This window comes from Stenella coeruleoalba, assembly GCF_951394435.1.
Source record: "Stenella coeruleoalba genome assembly, contig: scaffold_324, whole genome shotgun sequence".
Taxonomy (NCBI): domain Eukaryota; kingdom Metazoa; phylum Chordata; class Mammalia; order Artiodactyla; family Delphinidae; genus Stenella; species Stenella coeruleoalba.
In genome coordinates, this window is record NW_027646417.1 from 271,866 (window position 1) to 288,702 (window position 16,837).

A 16,837-nucleotide genomic window follows, 5' to 3' on the forward strand; every position below is an offset into this window, starting at 1 on the left:
CATCTGAAAAAAGTGTAAAATCCAGAAAGGCAGGACAGTCCATGGAGAACTGGGAGCCTTGTTATGCTGATGGGCGGGATGTAAATTGCACACAGACACTCGGGAGAAGTGTATGGTGTTTCCTGAAACATCTAAAAAACAAAGCAACAGAGCCTAGGGCACTTCCACTTATGGTCCTATAGCTTAGGGAAATTAAAATCAAAAAGACACAGCCACCCCAAAGTTTGGGAGGCCTCTGTTTACAAGAACCTCGTTTACCGTACAAGTTCAACATCACAGAAAGTGAAAAATGGATAAAGAAATTGTGGTACTTACGTACAATGCAGTATCACTCAGCAATGAAATCTATGTCATCAGGCCCGTAGCAGCATAATGAGTGGATTCAGGTACGATGATTCTAACTGAAATAAGTCACACAGAAAAAGAAACATCATAAGATATCAGTAATACACGGAATGTAAACTTGGCTACACAGGAACTGGATTCCAAAACAGAACAGGGTCTCAAATTTAGAAAACCAACTTATGCTTGCTTAAGGGGAAAGGTGAGTTGGGGTGCTGCATAAAACCAGAGATTGAAATGAGCACAGATAAAGTTCCTTAAGCCAAATATGGAATAGACAAGAGCTACTCCTTGCTCAACGAAATGGACTCAACACCGCATATTAAACGCCTAAGAATGTACCTGACTAGTAAGTATCTTAAAACCCATGGATTGCTATGTCTGCAAAAGAGAATCAAGCATGTGTACAGGGGCATAAACGCAGCAGTGATAGGATTGGAGAGGTTCGGTGAGCAAATGAAGACCCTTTGAAGTCATATTGCATGGTACCCATTCCACGGGTTTCAACTCTGCAGGTTTAAGGTATTCTTCCTTCAGCTAAAACATGCATGTGGAACCTAGAGTATGATCAACCATGTGATCGGGAGACGTGTTCAAATATGTCTCAGTTTTCGTACCCTGGTACTCGGGTGCAACATTCCAGACGCTTTACTAACACTCTCCCTACTTGGAGAGTCAGTCCCTTTAACCTCCTGTTTGGCCCAGTTTTCAATTGCTGCGGAAGATGAACAGGGATAGCGAGAACCAATGAGAGACTAGCTGGAGGTGTCTGGACGGGCAAATTTAACTCTCATTTCCCACCAGGAAGAGGAATTAACCAAAGGCTCAGCGTGCCGTGCCGGAACCAGATTAGGGCCTGAAGCCATCCTGCGTTGTTGCGGCCAGCTCACAAGAAAGCGAGTTGAAGAAAGGAACTCAGGGGCACTGTAATGCACAAACCTGCAGAGTTATAAATGACAGCTATCGTCCAAAAATATACTGAAGTAAGGCTGCCAAGAGGACTTGAAAGCGGGGCAGAATTGCAGGAAACCGATTTCAGGAGGTAGACTGGAATTGCATTGAAAGCATAGGAAAAGAGGCAGAGCGTCCACAATGATGCACTTGGCCAAAAAGGGCGTATGCGTTTTTTCCTGAATATATTCAGGAAAAAACGCATACGCCCTTTTCGGCCAACCAAGCAAACTTGCAAAGGAAATCTGCACTACAATGAAGTCGCACTTCCCCCCGGTCAAAAGGAGCATCTGAAAAAAGTGTAAAATCCAGAAAGGCAGGACAGTCCATGGAGAACTGGGAACCTTGTTATGCTGATGGGCGGGATGTAAATTGCACACAGACACTCGGGAGAAGTGTATGGTGTTTCCTGAAACATCTAAAAAACAAAGCAACAGAGCCTAGGGCACTTCCACTTATGGTCCTATAGCTTAGGGAAATTAAAATCAAAAAGACACAGCCACCCCAAAGTTTGGGAGGCCTCTGTTTACAAGAACCTCGTTTACCGTACAAGTTCAATATCACAGAAAGTGAAAAATGGATAAAGAAATTGTGGTACTTACGTACAATGCAGTATCACTCAGCAATGAAATCTATGTCATCAGGCCCGTAGCAGCATAATGAGTGGATTCAGGTACGATGATTCTAACTGAAATAAGTCACACAGAAAAAGAAACATCATAAGATATCAGTAATACACGGAATGTAAACTTGGCTACACAGGAACTGGATTCCAAAACAGAACAGGGTCTCAAATTTAGAAAACCAACTTATGCTTGCTTAAGGGGAAAGGTGAGTTGGGGTGCTGCATAAAACCAGAGATTGAAATGAGCACAGATAAAGTTCCTTAAGCCAAATATGGAATAGACAAGAGCTACTCCTTGCTCAACGAAATGGACTCAACACCGCATATTAAACGCCTAAGAATGTACCTGACTAGTAAGTATCTTAAAACCTATGGATTGCTATGTCTGCAAAAGAGAATCAAGCATGTGTACAGGGGCATAAACGCAGCAGTGATAGGATTGGAGAGGTTCGGTGAGCAAATGAAGACCCTTTGAAGTCATATTGCATGGTACCCATACCACGGGTTTCAACTCTGCAGGTTTAAGGTATTCTTCCTTCAGCTAAAACATGCATGTGGAACCTAGAGTATGATCAACCATGTGATCGGGAGATGTGTTCAAATATGTCTCAGTTTTCGTACCCTGGTACTCGGGTGCAACATTCCAGACGCTTTACTAACACTCTCCCTACTTGGAGAGTCAGTCCCTTTAACCTCCTGTTTGGCCCAGTTTTCAATTGCTGCGGAAGATGAACAGGGATAGCGAGAACCAATGAGAGACTAGCTGGAGGTGTCTGGACGGGCAAATTTAACTCTCATTTCCCACCAGGAAGAGGAATTAACCAAAGGCTCAGCGTGCCGTGCGGGAACCAGATTAGGGCTTGAAGCCATCCTGCTGTGTTGCGGCCAGGTCACAAAAAAGCGAGTTGAAGAAAGGAGCTCAGGGGCACTGTAATTCACAAACCTGCAGAGTTATAAATGACAGCTATCGTCCAAAAATATACTGAAGTAAGGCTGCCAAGAGGACTTGAAAGCCGGGCAGAATTGCAGGAAACCGATTTCAGGAGGTAGGCTGGAATTGCATTGAAAGCATAGGAAAAGAGGCAGAACGTCCACAATGATGCACTTGGTCAAAAAGGGCGTATGCGTTTTTTCCTGAATATATTCAGGAAAAAACGCATACGCCCTTTTTGGCCAACCAAGCAAGCTTGCAAAGGAAATCTGCACTACATTGAAGTCTCACTTCCCCCCCGGTCAAAAGGGCCATCTGAAAAAAGTGTAAAATCCAGAAAGGCAGGACAGGCCATGGAGAACTGGGAGCCTTGTTATGCTGATGGGCGGGATGTAAATTGACAACAGACACTCCGGAGAAGTGTATGGTGTTTCCTGAAACATCTAAAAAACAAAGCAACAGAGCCTAGGGCACTTCCACTTATGGTCCTATAGCTTAGGGAAATTAAAATCAAAAAGACACAGCCACCCCAAAGTTTGGGACGCCTCTGTTTACAAGAACCTCGTTTACCGTACAAGTTCAATATCACAGAAAGTGAAAAATGGATAAAGAACTTGTGGTACTTACGTACAATGCAGTATCACTCAGCAATGAAATCTATGTCATCAGGCCCGTAGTAGCATAATGAGTGGATTCAGGTACGATGATTCTAACTGAAATAAGTCACACAGAAAAAGAAACATCATAAGATATCACTAATACACGGAATGTAAACTTGGCTACACAGGAACTGGATTCCAAAACAGAACAGGGTCTCAAATTTAGAAAACCAACTTATGCTTGCTTAAGGGGAAAGGTGAGTTGGGGTGCTGCATAAAACCAGAGATTGAAATGAGCACAGATAAAGTTCCTTAAGCCAAATACGGAATAGACAAGAGCTACTCCTTGCTCAACGAAATGGACTCAACATCCCATATTAAACGCCTAAGAATGTACCTGACTAGTAAGTATCTTAAAACCTATGGATTGCTATGTCTCCAAAAGAGAATCAAGCGTGTGTACAGGGGCATAAACGCAGCAGTGATAGGATTGGAGAGGATCGGTGAGCAAATGAAGACCTTTGAAGTCATATTGCATGGTACCCATTCCACGGGTCTCAGCTCTCCAGGTTTAAGGTATTCTTCCTTCAGCTAAAACATGCATGTGGAACCCAGAGTATGATCAACCGTGTGAACGGGAGACGTGTTCAAATATGTCTCAGTTTTCGTACCCTGGTACTCGGGTGCAACATTCCAGACGCTTTACTAACACTCTCCCCACTTGGAGAGTCAGCGCCTTTAACCTCCTGTTTGGCCCAGTTTGCAATTTCTGTGGAAGATGAACAGGAATAGCGAGAACCAATGAGAGACTAGCTGGAGGTGTCTGGACGGGCAAATTTAACTCTCATTTCCCACCAGGAAGAGGAAATAACCAAAGGCTCAGCGTGCCGTGCCAGAACCAGATTAGGGCCTGAAGCCATCCTGCGGTGTTGCGGCCAGCTCAAAAGAAAGCGAGGTGAAGAAAAGAGCTCAGGGGCACTGTAATTCACAAACCTGCAGAGTTATAAATGACAGCTATCGTCCAAAAATATACTGAAGTAAGGCTGCCAAGAGGACTTGAAAGCGGGGCAGAATTGCAGGAAACCGATTTCAGGAGGTAGACTGGAATTGCATTGAAAGCATAGGAAAAGAGGCAGAACGTCCACAATGATGCACTTGGCCAAAAAGGGCGTATGCGTTTTTTCCTGAATATATTCAGGAAAAAACGCATACGCCCTTTTTGGCCAACCAAGCAAGCTTGCAAAGGAAATCTGAACTACAATGAAGTCTCACTTCCCCCCCGGTCAAAAGGGCCATCTGAAAAAAGTGTAAAATCCAGAAAGGCAGGACAGGCCATGGAGAACTGGGAGCATTGTTATGCTGATGGGCGGGATGTAAATTGCCAACAGACACTCGGGAGAAGTGTATGGTGTTTCCTGAAACATCTAAAAAACAAAGCAACAGAGCCTAGGGCACTTCCACTTATGGTCCTATAGCTTAGGGAAATTAAAATCAAAAAGACACAGCCACCCCAAAGTTTGGGACGCCTCTGTTTACAAGAACCTCGTTTACAGTACAAGTTCAACATCGCAGAAAGTGAAAAATGGATAAAGAACTTGTGGTACTTACGTACAATGCAGTATCACTCAGCAATGAAATCTATGTCATCAGGCCCGTAGCAGCATAATGAGTGGATTCAGGTAGGATGATTCTAACTGAAATAAATCACACAGAAAAAGAAACATCATAAGATATCACTAATACACAGAATGTAAACTTGGCTACACAGGAACTGAATTCCAAAACAGAACAGGGTCTCATATTTAGAAAAGCAACTTATGCTTGCTTAAGGGGAAAGGTGAGTTGGGGTGCTGCATAAAACCAGAGATTGAAATGAGCACAGATAAAGTTCCTTAAGCCATTATGGAATAGACAAGAGGTACTCCTTGCTCAACGAAATGGACTCAACACCCCATATTAAACGCCTAAGAATGTATCTGACTTGTAAGTATCTTAAAACCTATGGATTGCTATGTCTCCAAAAGAGAATCAAGCGTGTGTACAGGGACATAAACGCAGCAGTGATAGGATTGGAGAGGTTCGGTGAGCAAATGAAGACCTTTGAATTCATATTGCATGGTACCCATTCCACGGGTCTCAACTCTCCAGGTTTAAGGTATTCTTCCTTCAGCTAAAACATGCATGTGGAACCCAGAGTTCGATGAACCATGGGAACGGGAGATGTGTTCAAATATGTCTCAGTTTTCCTCCCCTGGTACTCGGGTGCAACATTCCAGACACTTTACTAACACTCTCCCCACTTGGAGAGTCAGCGCCTTTAACCTCCTGTTTGGCCCAGTGTGCAATTTCTGTGGAAGATGAACAGGAATAGGGAGAACCAATGAGAGACTAGCTGGAGGTGTCTGGACGGGCAAATTTAACTCTCATATCCCACCAGGAAGAGGAATTAACCAAAGGCTCAGTGTGCCGTGCCTGAACCAGATTAGGGCCTGAAGCCATCCTGCGGTGTTGCGGCCAGCTCACAAGAAAGCCAGTTGAAGAAAGGAGCTCGGGGACACTGTAATTCACAAACCTGCAGAGTTATAAATGACAGCTATCGTCCAAAAATATACTGAAGTAAGGCTGTCAAGAGGACTTGAAAGCAGGGCAGAATTGCAGGAAACCGATTTCAGGAGGTAGACTGGAATTGCATTGAAAGCATAGGAAAAGAGGCAGAACGTCCACAATGATGCACTTGGCCAAAAAGGGCGTATGCTTTTTTTCCTGAATATATTCAGGAAAAAACGCATACGCCCTTTTTGGCCAACCAAGCAAGCTTGCAAAGGAAATCTGCACTACAATGAAGTCTCACTTCCCCCCGGTCAAAAGGGCCATCTGAATAAAGTGTAAAATCCAGAAAGGCAGGACAGGCCATGGAGAACTGGGAGCCTTGTTATGCTGATGGGCGGGATGTAAATTGCCAACAGACACTCGGGAGAAGTGTATGGTGTTTCCTGAAACATCTAAAAAACAAAGCAACAGAGCCTAGGGCACTTCCACTTATGGTCCTATAGATTAGGGAAATTAAAATCCAAAAGACACAGCCACCCCAAAGTTTGGAACGGCTCTGTTTACAAGAACCTCGTTTACAGTACAAGATCAACATCCCAGAAAGTGAAAAACGGATAAAGAAGTTGTGGTATTTACTTACAAAGCAATATCACTCAGCAATGAAATCTATGTCATCAGGCCCTTAGCAGCACAATGAGTGGATTCAGGTATGATGATTCTAACTGAAATAAGTCACACAGAAAAAGAAACATCATAAGATATCACTAATACACGGAATGTAAACTTGGCTACACAGGAACTGAATTCCAAAACAGAACAGGGTCTCAAATTTAGAAAACCAACTTATGCTTGCTTAAGGGTAAAGGTGAGTTGGGGTGCTGCATAAAACCAGAGATTGAAATGAGCACAGATAAAGTTCCTTAAGCCAAATATGGAATAGACAAGAGCTACTCCTTGCTCAACGAAATGGACTCAACACCGCATATTAAACGCCTAAGAATGTACCTGACTAGTAAGTATCTTAAAACCTATGGATTGCTATATCTCCAAAAGAGAATCAAGCGTGTGTACAGGGACATAAACGCAGCAGTGATAGGATTGGAGAGGTTCGGTGAGCAAATGAAGACCTCTGAAGTCATATTGCATGGTACCCATTCCACGGGTCTCAACTCTCCAGGTTTAAGGTATTCTTCCTTCAGCTAAAACATGCATGAGTAACCCAGAGTATGATCAACCGTGTGAACGGGAGCCGTGTTTAAATATGTCTCAGTTTTCCTCCCCTGGCACTCGGGTGCAACATTCCAGACGCTTTACTAACACTCTCTCCACTTGGAGAGTCAGCGCCTTTAACCTCCTGTTTGGCCCTGTTTGCAATTTCTGCGGAAGATGAACAGGAATAGGGAGAACCAATGAGAGACTAGCTGGAGGTGTCTGGACGGGCAAATTTAACTCTCATTTCCCACCAGGAAGAGGAAATAACCAAAGGCTCAGCGTGCCGTTCCGGAACCAGATTAGGGCCTGAAGCCATCCTGCGGTGTTGCGGCCAGCTCAAAAGAAAGCGAGTTGAAGAAAAGAGCTCAGGGGCACTGTAATTCACAAACCTTCAGAGTTATAAATGACAGCTATCGTCCAAAAATATACTGAAGTAAGGCTGTCAAGAGGACTTGAAAGCCGGGCAGAATTGCAGGAAACCGATTTCAGGAGGTAGACTGGAATTGCATTGAAAGCATAGGAAAAGAGGCAGAACGTCCACAATGATGCACTTGGCCAAAAAGGGCGTATGCGTTTTTTCCTGAATATATTCAGGAAAAAACGCATACGCCCTTTTTGGCCAACCAAGCAAGCTTGCAAAGGAAAGCTGCACTACAATGAAGTCTCACTTCCACCCGGTCAAAAGGGCCATCTGAAAAAAGTGTAAAATCCAGAAAGACAGGACAGGCCATGGAGAACTGGGAGCCTTGTTATGCTGATGGGCGGGATGTAAATTGCCAACAGACACTCAGGAGAAGTGTATGGTGTTTCCTGAAACATCTAAAAAACAAAGCAACAGAGCCTAGGGCACTTCCACTTATGGTCCTATAGCTTAGGGAAATTAAAATCAAAAAGACACAGCCACCCCAAAGTTTGGGACAGCTCTGTTTACAAGAACATCGTTTACCGTACAAGTTCAATATCACAGAAAGTGAAAAACGGATAAAGAACTTGTGGTACTTACGTACAATGCAGTATCACTCAGCATGAAATCTATGTCATCAGGCTCGTAGCAGCATAATGAGTGGATTCAGGTACGATGATTCTAACTGAAATAAGTCACACAGAAAAAGAAACATCATAAGATATCACTAATACACGGAATGTAAACTTGGCTACACAGGAACTGAATTCCAAAACAGAACAGGGTCTCAAATTTAGAAAACCAACTTATGCTTGCTTAAGGGGAAAGGTGAGTTGGGGTGCTGCATAAAACCAGAGATTGAAATGAGCACAGATAAAGTTCCTTAAGCCAAATATGGAATAGACAAGAGCTACTCCTTGCTCAACGAAATGGACTCAACACCCCATATTAAACACCTAAGAATGTACCTGAGTAGTAAGTATCTTAAAACCTATGGATTGCTATGTCTCCAAAAGAGAATCAAGCGTGTGTACAGGGGCATAAACGCAGCAGTGATAGGATTGGAGAAGATCGGTGAGCAAATGAAGACCCTTTGAAGTCATATTGCATGGTACCCATTCCACGGGTTTCAACTACCCAGGTTTAAGGTATTCTTCCTTCAGCTAAAACATGCATGTGGAACCCAGAGTATGATCAACCGTGTGAACGGGAGACGTGTTCAAATATGTCTCAGTTTTTCTCCCCTGGTACTCGGGTGCAACATTCCAGACGCTTTACTAACACTCTCCCAACTTGGAGAGTCAACGCCTTTAACCTCCTGTTTGGCCCAGTTTGCAATTTCTGGGGAAGATGAACAGGAATAGCGAGAACCAATGAGAGACTAGCTGGAGGTGTCTGGACGGGCAAATTTAACTCTCATTTCCCACCAGGAAGAGGAATTAACCAAAGGCTCAGTGTGCCGTGCCTGAACCAGATTAGGGCCTGAAACCATCCTGCGGTGTTGCGGCCAGCTCACAAGAAAGCGAGTTGAAGAAAGGAGCTCAGGGACACTGTAATGCACAAACCTGCAGAGTTATAAATGACAGCTATCGTCCAAAAATATACTGAAGTAAGGCTGCCAAGATGACTTGAAAGCAGGGCAGAATTGCAGGAAACCGATTTCAGGAGGTAGACTGGAATTGCATTGAAAGCATAGGAAAAGAGGCAGAACGTCCACAATGATGCACTTGGCCAAAAAGGGCATATGCGTTTTTTCCTGAATATATTCAGGAAAAAACGCATACGCACTTTTTGGCCAACCAAGCAAGCTTCCAAAGGAAATCTGCACTACAATGAAGTCTCACTTCCCCCCGGTCAAAAGGGCCATCTGAAAAAAGTGTAAAATCCAGAAAGGCAGGACAGTCCATGGAGAACTGGGAGCCTTGTTATTCTGATGGGCCGGATGTAAATTGCCAACAGACACTTGGGAGAAGTGTATGGTGTTTCCTGAAACATCTAAAAAACAAAGCAACAGAGCCTAGGGCACTTCCACTTATGGTCCTATAGCTTAGGGAAATTAAAATCAAAAAGACACAGCCACCCCAAAGTTTGGAACGGCTCTGTTTACAAGAACCTCGTTTACAGTAGAAGTTCAACATCCCAGAAAGTGAAAAATGGATAAAGAAGATGTGGTATTTACTTACAAAGCAATATCACTCAGCAATGAAATCTATGTCATCAGGCCCGTAGCAGCATAATGAGTGGATTCAGGTACGATGATTCTAACTGAAATAAGTCACACAGAAAAAGAAACATCATAAGATATCACTAATACACGGAATGTAAACTTGGCTACACAGGAACTGAATTCCAAAACAGAACAGGGTCTCAAATTTAGAAAACCAACTTATGCTTGCTTAAGGGGAAAGGTGAGTTGGGGTGCTGCATAAAACCAGAGATTGAAATGAGCACAGATAAAGTTCCTTAAGCCAAATATGGAATAGACAAGAGATACTCCTTGCTCAACGAAATGGACTCAACATCCCATATTAAACGCCTAAGAATGTACCTGACTAGTAAGTATCTTAAAACCTATGGATTGCTATGTCTCCAAAAGAGAATCAAGCGTGTGTACAGGGGCATAAACGCAGCAGTGATAGGATTGGAGAGGTTCGGTGAGCAAATGAAGACCTCTGAAGTCATATTGCATGGTACCCATTCCACGGGTCTCAACTCTCCAGGTTTAAGGTATTCTTCCTTCAGCTAAAACATGCATGTGGAACCCAGAGTATGATCAACCGTGTGAACGGGAGACGTGTTCAAATATGTCTCAGTTTTCGTACCCTGGTACTCGGGTGCAACATTCCAGACGCTTTACTAACACTCTCCCCACTTGGAGAGTCAGCGCCTTTAACCTCCTGTTTGGCCCAGTTTGCAATTTCTGTGGAAGATGAACAGGAATAGCGAGAACCAATGAGAGACTAGCTGGAGGTGTCTGGACGGGCAAATTTAACTCTCATTTCCCACCAGGAAGAGGAAATAACCAAAGGCTCAGCGTGCCGTGCCAGAACCAGATTAGGGCCTGAAGCCATCCTGCGGTGTTGCGGCCAGCTCACAAGAAAGCCAGTTGAAGAAAGGAGCTCGGGGACACTGTAATGCAGAAACCTGCAGAGTTATAAATGACAGCTATCGTCCAAAAATATACTGAATTAAGGCTGCCAAGAGGTCTTGAAAGCAGGGCAGAATTGCAGGAAACCGATTTCAGGAGGTAGACTGGAATTGCATTGAAAGCATAGGAAAAGAGGCAGAACGTCCACAATGATGCACTTGGCCAAAAAGGGCGTATGCGTTTTTTCCTGAATATATTCAGGAAAAAACGCATACGCCCTTTTTGGCCAACCAAGCAAGCTTGCAAAGGAAATCTGCACTACAATGAAGTCTCACTTCCCCCCAGTCAAAAGGGCCATCTGAAAAAAGTGTAAAATCCAGAAAGGCAGGACAGGCCATGGAGAACTGGGAGCCTTGTTATGCTGATGGGCGGGATGTAAATTGCCAACAGACACTCGGGAGAAGTGTATGGTGTTTCCTGAAACATCTAAAAAACAAAGCAACAGAGCCTAGGGCACTTCCACTTATGGTCCTATAGATTAGGGAAATTAAAATCCAAAAGACACAGCCACCCCAAAGTTTGGAATGGCTCTGTTTACAAGAACCTCGTTTACAGTAGAAGTTCAACATCCCAGAAAGTGAAAAATGGATAAAGAAGTTGTGGTATTTACTTACAAAGCAATATCACTCAGCAATGAAATCTATGTCATCAGGCCCTTAGCAGCACAATGAGTGGATTCAGGTATGATGATTCTAACTGAAATAAGTCACACAGAAAAAGAAACATCATAAGATATCACTAATACACGGAATGTAAACTTGGCTACACAGGAACTGAATTCCAAAACAGAACAGGGTCTCAAATTTAGAAAACCAACTTATGCTTGCTTAAGGGTAAAGGTGAGTTGGGGTGCTGCATAAAACCAGAGATTGAAATGAGCACAGATAAAGTTCCTTAAGCCAAATATGGAATAGACAAGAGCTACTCCTTGCTCAACGAAATGGACTCAACACCGCATATTAAACGCCTAAGAATGTACCTGACTAGTAAGTATCTTAAAACCTATGGATTGCTATGTCTCCAAAAGAGAATCAAGCGTGTGTACAGGGACATAAACGCAGCAGTGATAGGATTGGAGAGGTTCGGTGAGCAAATGAAGACCTCTGAAGTCATATTGCATGGTACCCATTCCACGGGTCTCAACTCTCCAGGTTTAAGGTATTCTTCCTTCAGCTAAAACATGCATGAGTAACCCAGAGTATGATCAACCGTGTGAACGGGAGCCGTGTTTAAATATGTCTCAGTTTTCCTCCCCTGGTACTCGGGTGCAACATTCCAGACGCTTTACTAACACTCTCTCCACTTGGAGAGTCAGCGCCTTTAACCTCCTGTTTGGCCCAGTTTGCAATTTCTGCGGAAGATGAACAGGAATAGGGAGAACCAATGAGAGACTAGCTGGAGGTGTCTGGACGGGCAAATTTAACTCTCATTTCCCACCAGGAAGAGGAAATAACCAAAGGCTCAGCGTGCCGTGCCGGAACCAGATTAGGGCCTGAAGCCATCCTGCGGTGTTGCGGCCAGCTCAAAAGAAAGCGAGTTGAAGAAAAGAGCTCAGGGGCACTGTAATTCACAAACCTTCAGAGTTATAAATGACAGCTATCGTCCAAAAATACACTGAAGTAAGGCTGCCAAGAGGACTTGAAAGCCGGGCAGAATTGCAGGAAACCGATTTCAGGAGGTAGACTGGAATTGCATTGAAAGCATAGGAAAAGAGGCAGAACGTCCACAATGATGCACTTGGCCAAAAAGGGCGTATGCGTTTTTTCCTGAATATATTCAGGAAAAAACGCATACGCCCTTTTTGGGCAACCAAGCAAGCTTGCAAAGGAAATCTGCACTACAATGAAGTCTCACTTCCCCCCGATCAAAAGGGCCATCTGAAAAAAGTGTAAAATCCAGAAAGGCAGGACAGGCCATGGAGAACTGGGAGCCCTGTTATGCTGATGGGCGGGATGTAAATTGCCAACAGACACTCGGGAGAAGTGTATGGTGTTTCCTGAAACATCTAAAAAACAAAGCAACAGAGCCTAGGGCACTTCCACTTATGGTCCTATAGCTTAGGGAAATTAAAATCAAAAAGACACAGCCACCCCAAAGTTTGGGACGCCTCTGTTTACAAGAACCTCGTTTACCGTACAAGTTCAATATCACAGAAAGTGAAAAATGGATAAAGAACTTGTGGTACTTACGTACAATGAAGTATCACTCAGCAATGAAATCTATGTCATCAGGCCCGTAGCAGCATAATGAGTGGATTCAGGTACGATGATTCTAACTGAAATAAGTCACACAGAAAAAGAAACATCATAAGATATCACTAATATACGGAATGTAAACTTGGCTACACAGGAACTGAATTCCAAAACAGAACAGGGTCTCAAATTTAGAAAACCAACTTATGCTTGCTTAAGGGGAAAGGTGAGTTGGGGTGCTGCATAAAACCAGACATTGAAATGAGCACAGATAAAGTTCCTTAAGCCAAATATGGAATAGAGAAGAGCTATTCCTTGCTCAACGAAATGGACTCAACACCCCATATTAAACGCCTAAGAATGTACCTGACTAGTAATTATCTTAAAACCTATGGATTGCTATGTCTCCAAAAGAGAATCAAGCGTGTGTACAGGGACATAAACGCAGCAGTGATAGGATTGGAGAGGTTCGGTGAGCAAATGAAGACCTTTGAAGTCATATTGCATGGTACCCATTCCACGGGTCTCAACTCTCCAGGTTTAAGGTATTCTTCCTTCAGCTAAAACATGCATGTGGAACCCAGAGTACGATGAACCATGGGAACGGGAGACGTGTTCAAATATGTCTCAGTTTTCGTACCCTGGTACTCGGGTGCAACATTCCAGACGCTTTACTAACACTCTCCCCCTTGGAGAGTCAGCGCCTTTAACCTGCTGTTTGGCCCAGTTTGCAATTTCTGTGGAAGATGAACAGGAATAGCGAGAACCAATGAGAGACTAGCTGGAGGTGTCTGGACGGGCAAATTTAACTCTCATTTCCCACCAGGAAGAGGAAATAACCAAAGGCTCAGCGTGCCGTGCCAGAACCAGATTAGGGCCTGAAGCCATCCTGTGGTGTTGCGGCCAGCTCACAAGAAAGCCAGTTGAAGAAAGGAGCTCGGGGACACTGTAATGCAGAAACCTGCAGAGTTATAAATGACAGCTATCGTCCAAAAATATACTGAAGTAAGGCTGCCAAGAGGACTTGAAAGCAGGGCAGAATTGCAGGAAACCGATTTCAGGAGGTAGACTGGAATTGCATTGAAAGCATAGGAAAAGAGGCAGAACGTCCACAATGATGCACTTGGCCAAAAAGGGCGTATGCGTTTTTTCCTGAATATATTCAGGAAAAAACGCATACGCCCTTTTTGGCCAACCAAGCAAGCTTGCAAAGGAAATCTGCACTACAATGAAGTCTCACTTCCCCCCAGTCAAAAGGGCCATCTGAAAAAAGTGTAAAATCCAGAAAGGCAGGACAGGCCATGGAGAACTGGGAGCCTTGTTATGCTGATGGGCGGGATGTAAATTGCCAACAGACACTCGGGAGAAGTGTATGGTGTTTCCTGAAACATCTAAAAAACAAAGCAACAGAGCCTAGGGCACTTCCACTTATGGTCCTATAGATTAGGGAAATTAAAATCCAAAAGACACAGCCACCCCAAAGTTTGGAATGGCTCTGTTTACAAGAACCTCGTTTACAGTAGAAGTTCAACATCCCAGAAAGTGAAAAATGGATAAAGAAGTTGTGGTATTTACTTACAAAGCAATATCACTCAGCAATGAAATCTATGTCATCAGGCCCTTAGCAGCACAATGAGTGGATTCAGGTATGATGATTCTAACTGAAATAAGTCACACAGAAAAAGAAACATCATAAGATATCACTAATACACGGAATGTAAACTTGGCTACACAGGAACTGAATTCCAAAACAGAACAGGGTCTCAAATTTAGAAAACCAACTTATGCTTGCTTAAGGGTAAAGGTGAGTTGGGGTGCTGCATAAAACCAGAGATTGAAATGAGCACAGATAAAGTTCCTTAAGCCAAATATGGAATAGACAAGAGCTACTCCTTGCTCAACGAAATGGACTCAACACCGCATATTAAACGCCTAAGAATGTACCTGACTAGTAAGTATCTTAAAACCTATGGATTGCTATGTCTCCAAAAGAGAATCAAGCGTGTGTACAGGGACATAAACGCAGCAGTGATAGGATTGGAGAGGTTCGGTGAGCAAATGAAGACCTCTGAAGTCATATTGCATGGTACCCATTCCACGGGTCTCAACTCTCCAGGTTTAAGGTATTCTTCCTTCAGCTAAAACATGCATGAGTAACCCAGAGTATGATCAACCGTGTGAACGGGAGCCGTGTTTAAATATGTCTCAGTTTTCCTCCCCTGGTACTCGGGTGCAACATTCCAGACGCTTTACTAACACTCTCTCCACTTGGAGAGTCAGCGCCTTTAACCTCCTGTTTGGCCCAGTTTGCAATTTCTGCGGAAGATGAACAGGAATAGGGAGAACCAATGAGAGACTAGCTGGAGGTGTCTGGACGGGCAAATTTAACTCTCATTTCCCACCAGGAAGAGGAAATAACCAAAGGCTCAGCGTGCCGTGCCGGAACCAGATTAGGGCCTGAAGCCATCCTGCGGTGTTGCGGCCAGCTCAAAAGAAAGCGAGTTGAAGAAAAGAGCTCAGGGGCACTGTAATTCACAAACCTTCAGAGTTATAAATGACAGCTATCGTCCAAAAATATACTGAAGTAAGGCTGCCAAGAGGACTTGAAAGCCGGGCAGAATTGCAGGAAACCGATTTCAGGAGGTAGACTGGAATTGCATTGAAAGCATAGGAAAAGAGGCAGAACGTCCACAATGATGCACTTGGCCAAAAAGGGCGTATGCGTTTTTTCCTGAATATATTCAGGAAAAAACGCATACGCCCTTTTTGGGCAACCAAGCAAGCTTGCAAAGGAAATCTGCACTACAATGAAGTCTCACTTCCCCCCGATCAAAAGGGCCATCTGAATAAAGTGTAAAATCCAGAAAGGCAGGACAGGCCATGGAGAACTGGGAGCCCTGTTATGCTGATGGGCGGGATGTAAATTGCCAACAGACACTCGGGAGAAGTGTATGGTGTTACCTGAAACATCTAAAAAACAAAGCAACAGAGCCTAGGGCACTTCCACTTATGGTCCTATAGCTTAGGGAAATTAAAATCAAAAAGACACAGCCACCCCAAAGTTTGGGACGCCTCTGTTTACAAGAACCTCGTTTACCGTACAAGTTCAATATCACAGAAAGTGAAAAATGGATAAAGAACTTGTGGTACTTACGTACAATGAAGTATCACTCAGCAATGAAATCTATGTCATCAGGCCCGTAGCAGCATAATGAGTGGATTCAGGTACGATGATTCTAACTGAAATAAGTCACACAGAAAAAGAAACATCATAAGATATCACTAATATACGGAATGTAAACTTGGCTACACAGGAACTGAATTCCAAAACAGAACAGGGTCTCAAATTTAGAAAACCAACTTATGCTTGCTTAAGGGGAAAGGTGAGTTGGGGTGCTGCATAAAACCAGACATTGAAATGAGCACAGATAAATTTCCTTAAGCCAAATATGGAATAGACAAGAGCTATTCCTTGCTCAACGAAATGGACACAACACCCCATATTAAACGCCTAAGAATGTACCTGACTAGTAAGTATCTTAAAACCTATGGATTGCTATGTCTCCAAAAGAGAATCAAGCGTGTGTACAGGGACATAAACGCAGCAGTGATAGGATTGGAGAGGTTCGGTGAGCAAATGAAGACCTTTGAAGTCATATTGCATGGTACCCATTCCACGGGTCTCAACTCTCCAGGTTTAAGGTATTCTTCCTTCAGCTAAAACATGCATGTGGAACCCAGAGTACGATGAACCATGGGAACGGGAGACGTGTTCAAATATGTCTCAGTTTTCCTCCCCTGGTACTCGGGTGCAACATTCCAGACGCTTTACTAACACTCTCCCCCTTGGAGAGTCAGCGCCTTTAACCTCCTGATGGCCCAGT

At 43.7% G+C, this 16,837-nt stretch overlaps 1 long non-coding RNA gene across 1 annotated transcript in view; it reads right to left on the minus strand.

The window, feature by feature from the left end:
- LOC307181134 overlaps window positions 1-13,007 on the minus strand; it is a 136,581-nt gene extending 123,574 nt beyond the window's left edge. The window contains exon 1 of the long non-coding RNA XR_013825939.1: window positions 12,951-13,007. This is a non-coding gene — a long non-coding RNA (uncharacterized lncRNA). The remainder of the gene's footprint in view (window positions 1-12,950) is intronic.
- Between the last annotated feature and the right edge of the window lie 3,830 nt (window positions 13,008-16,837).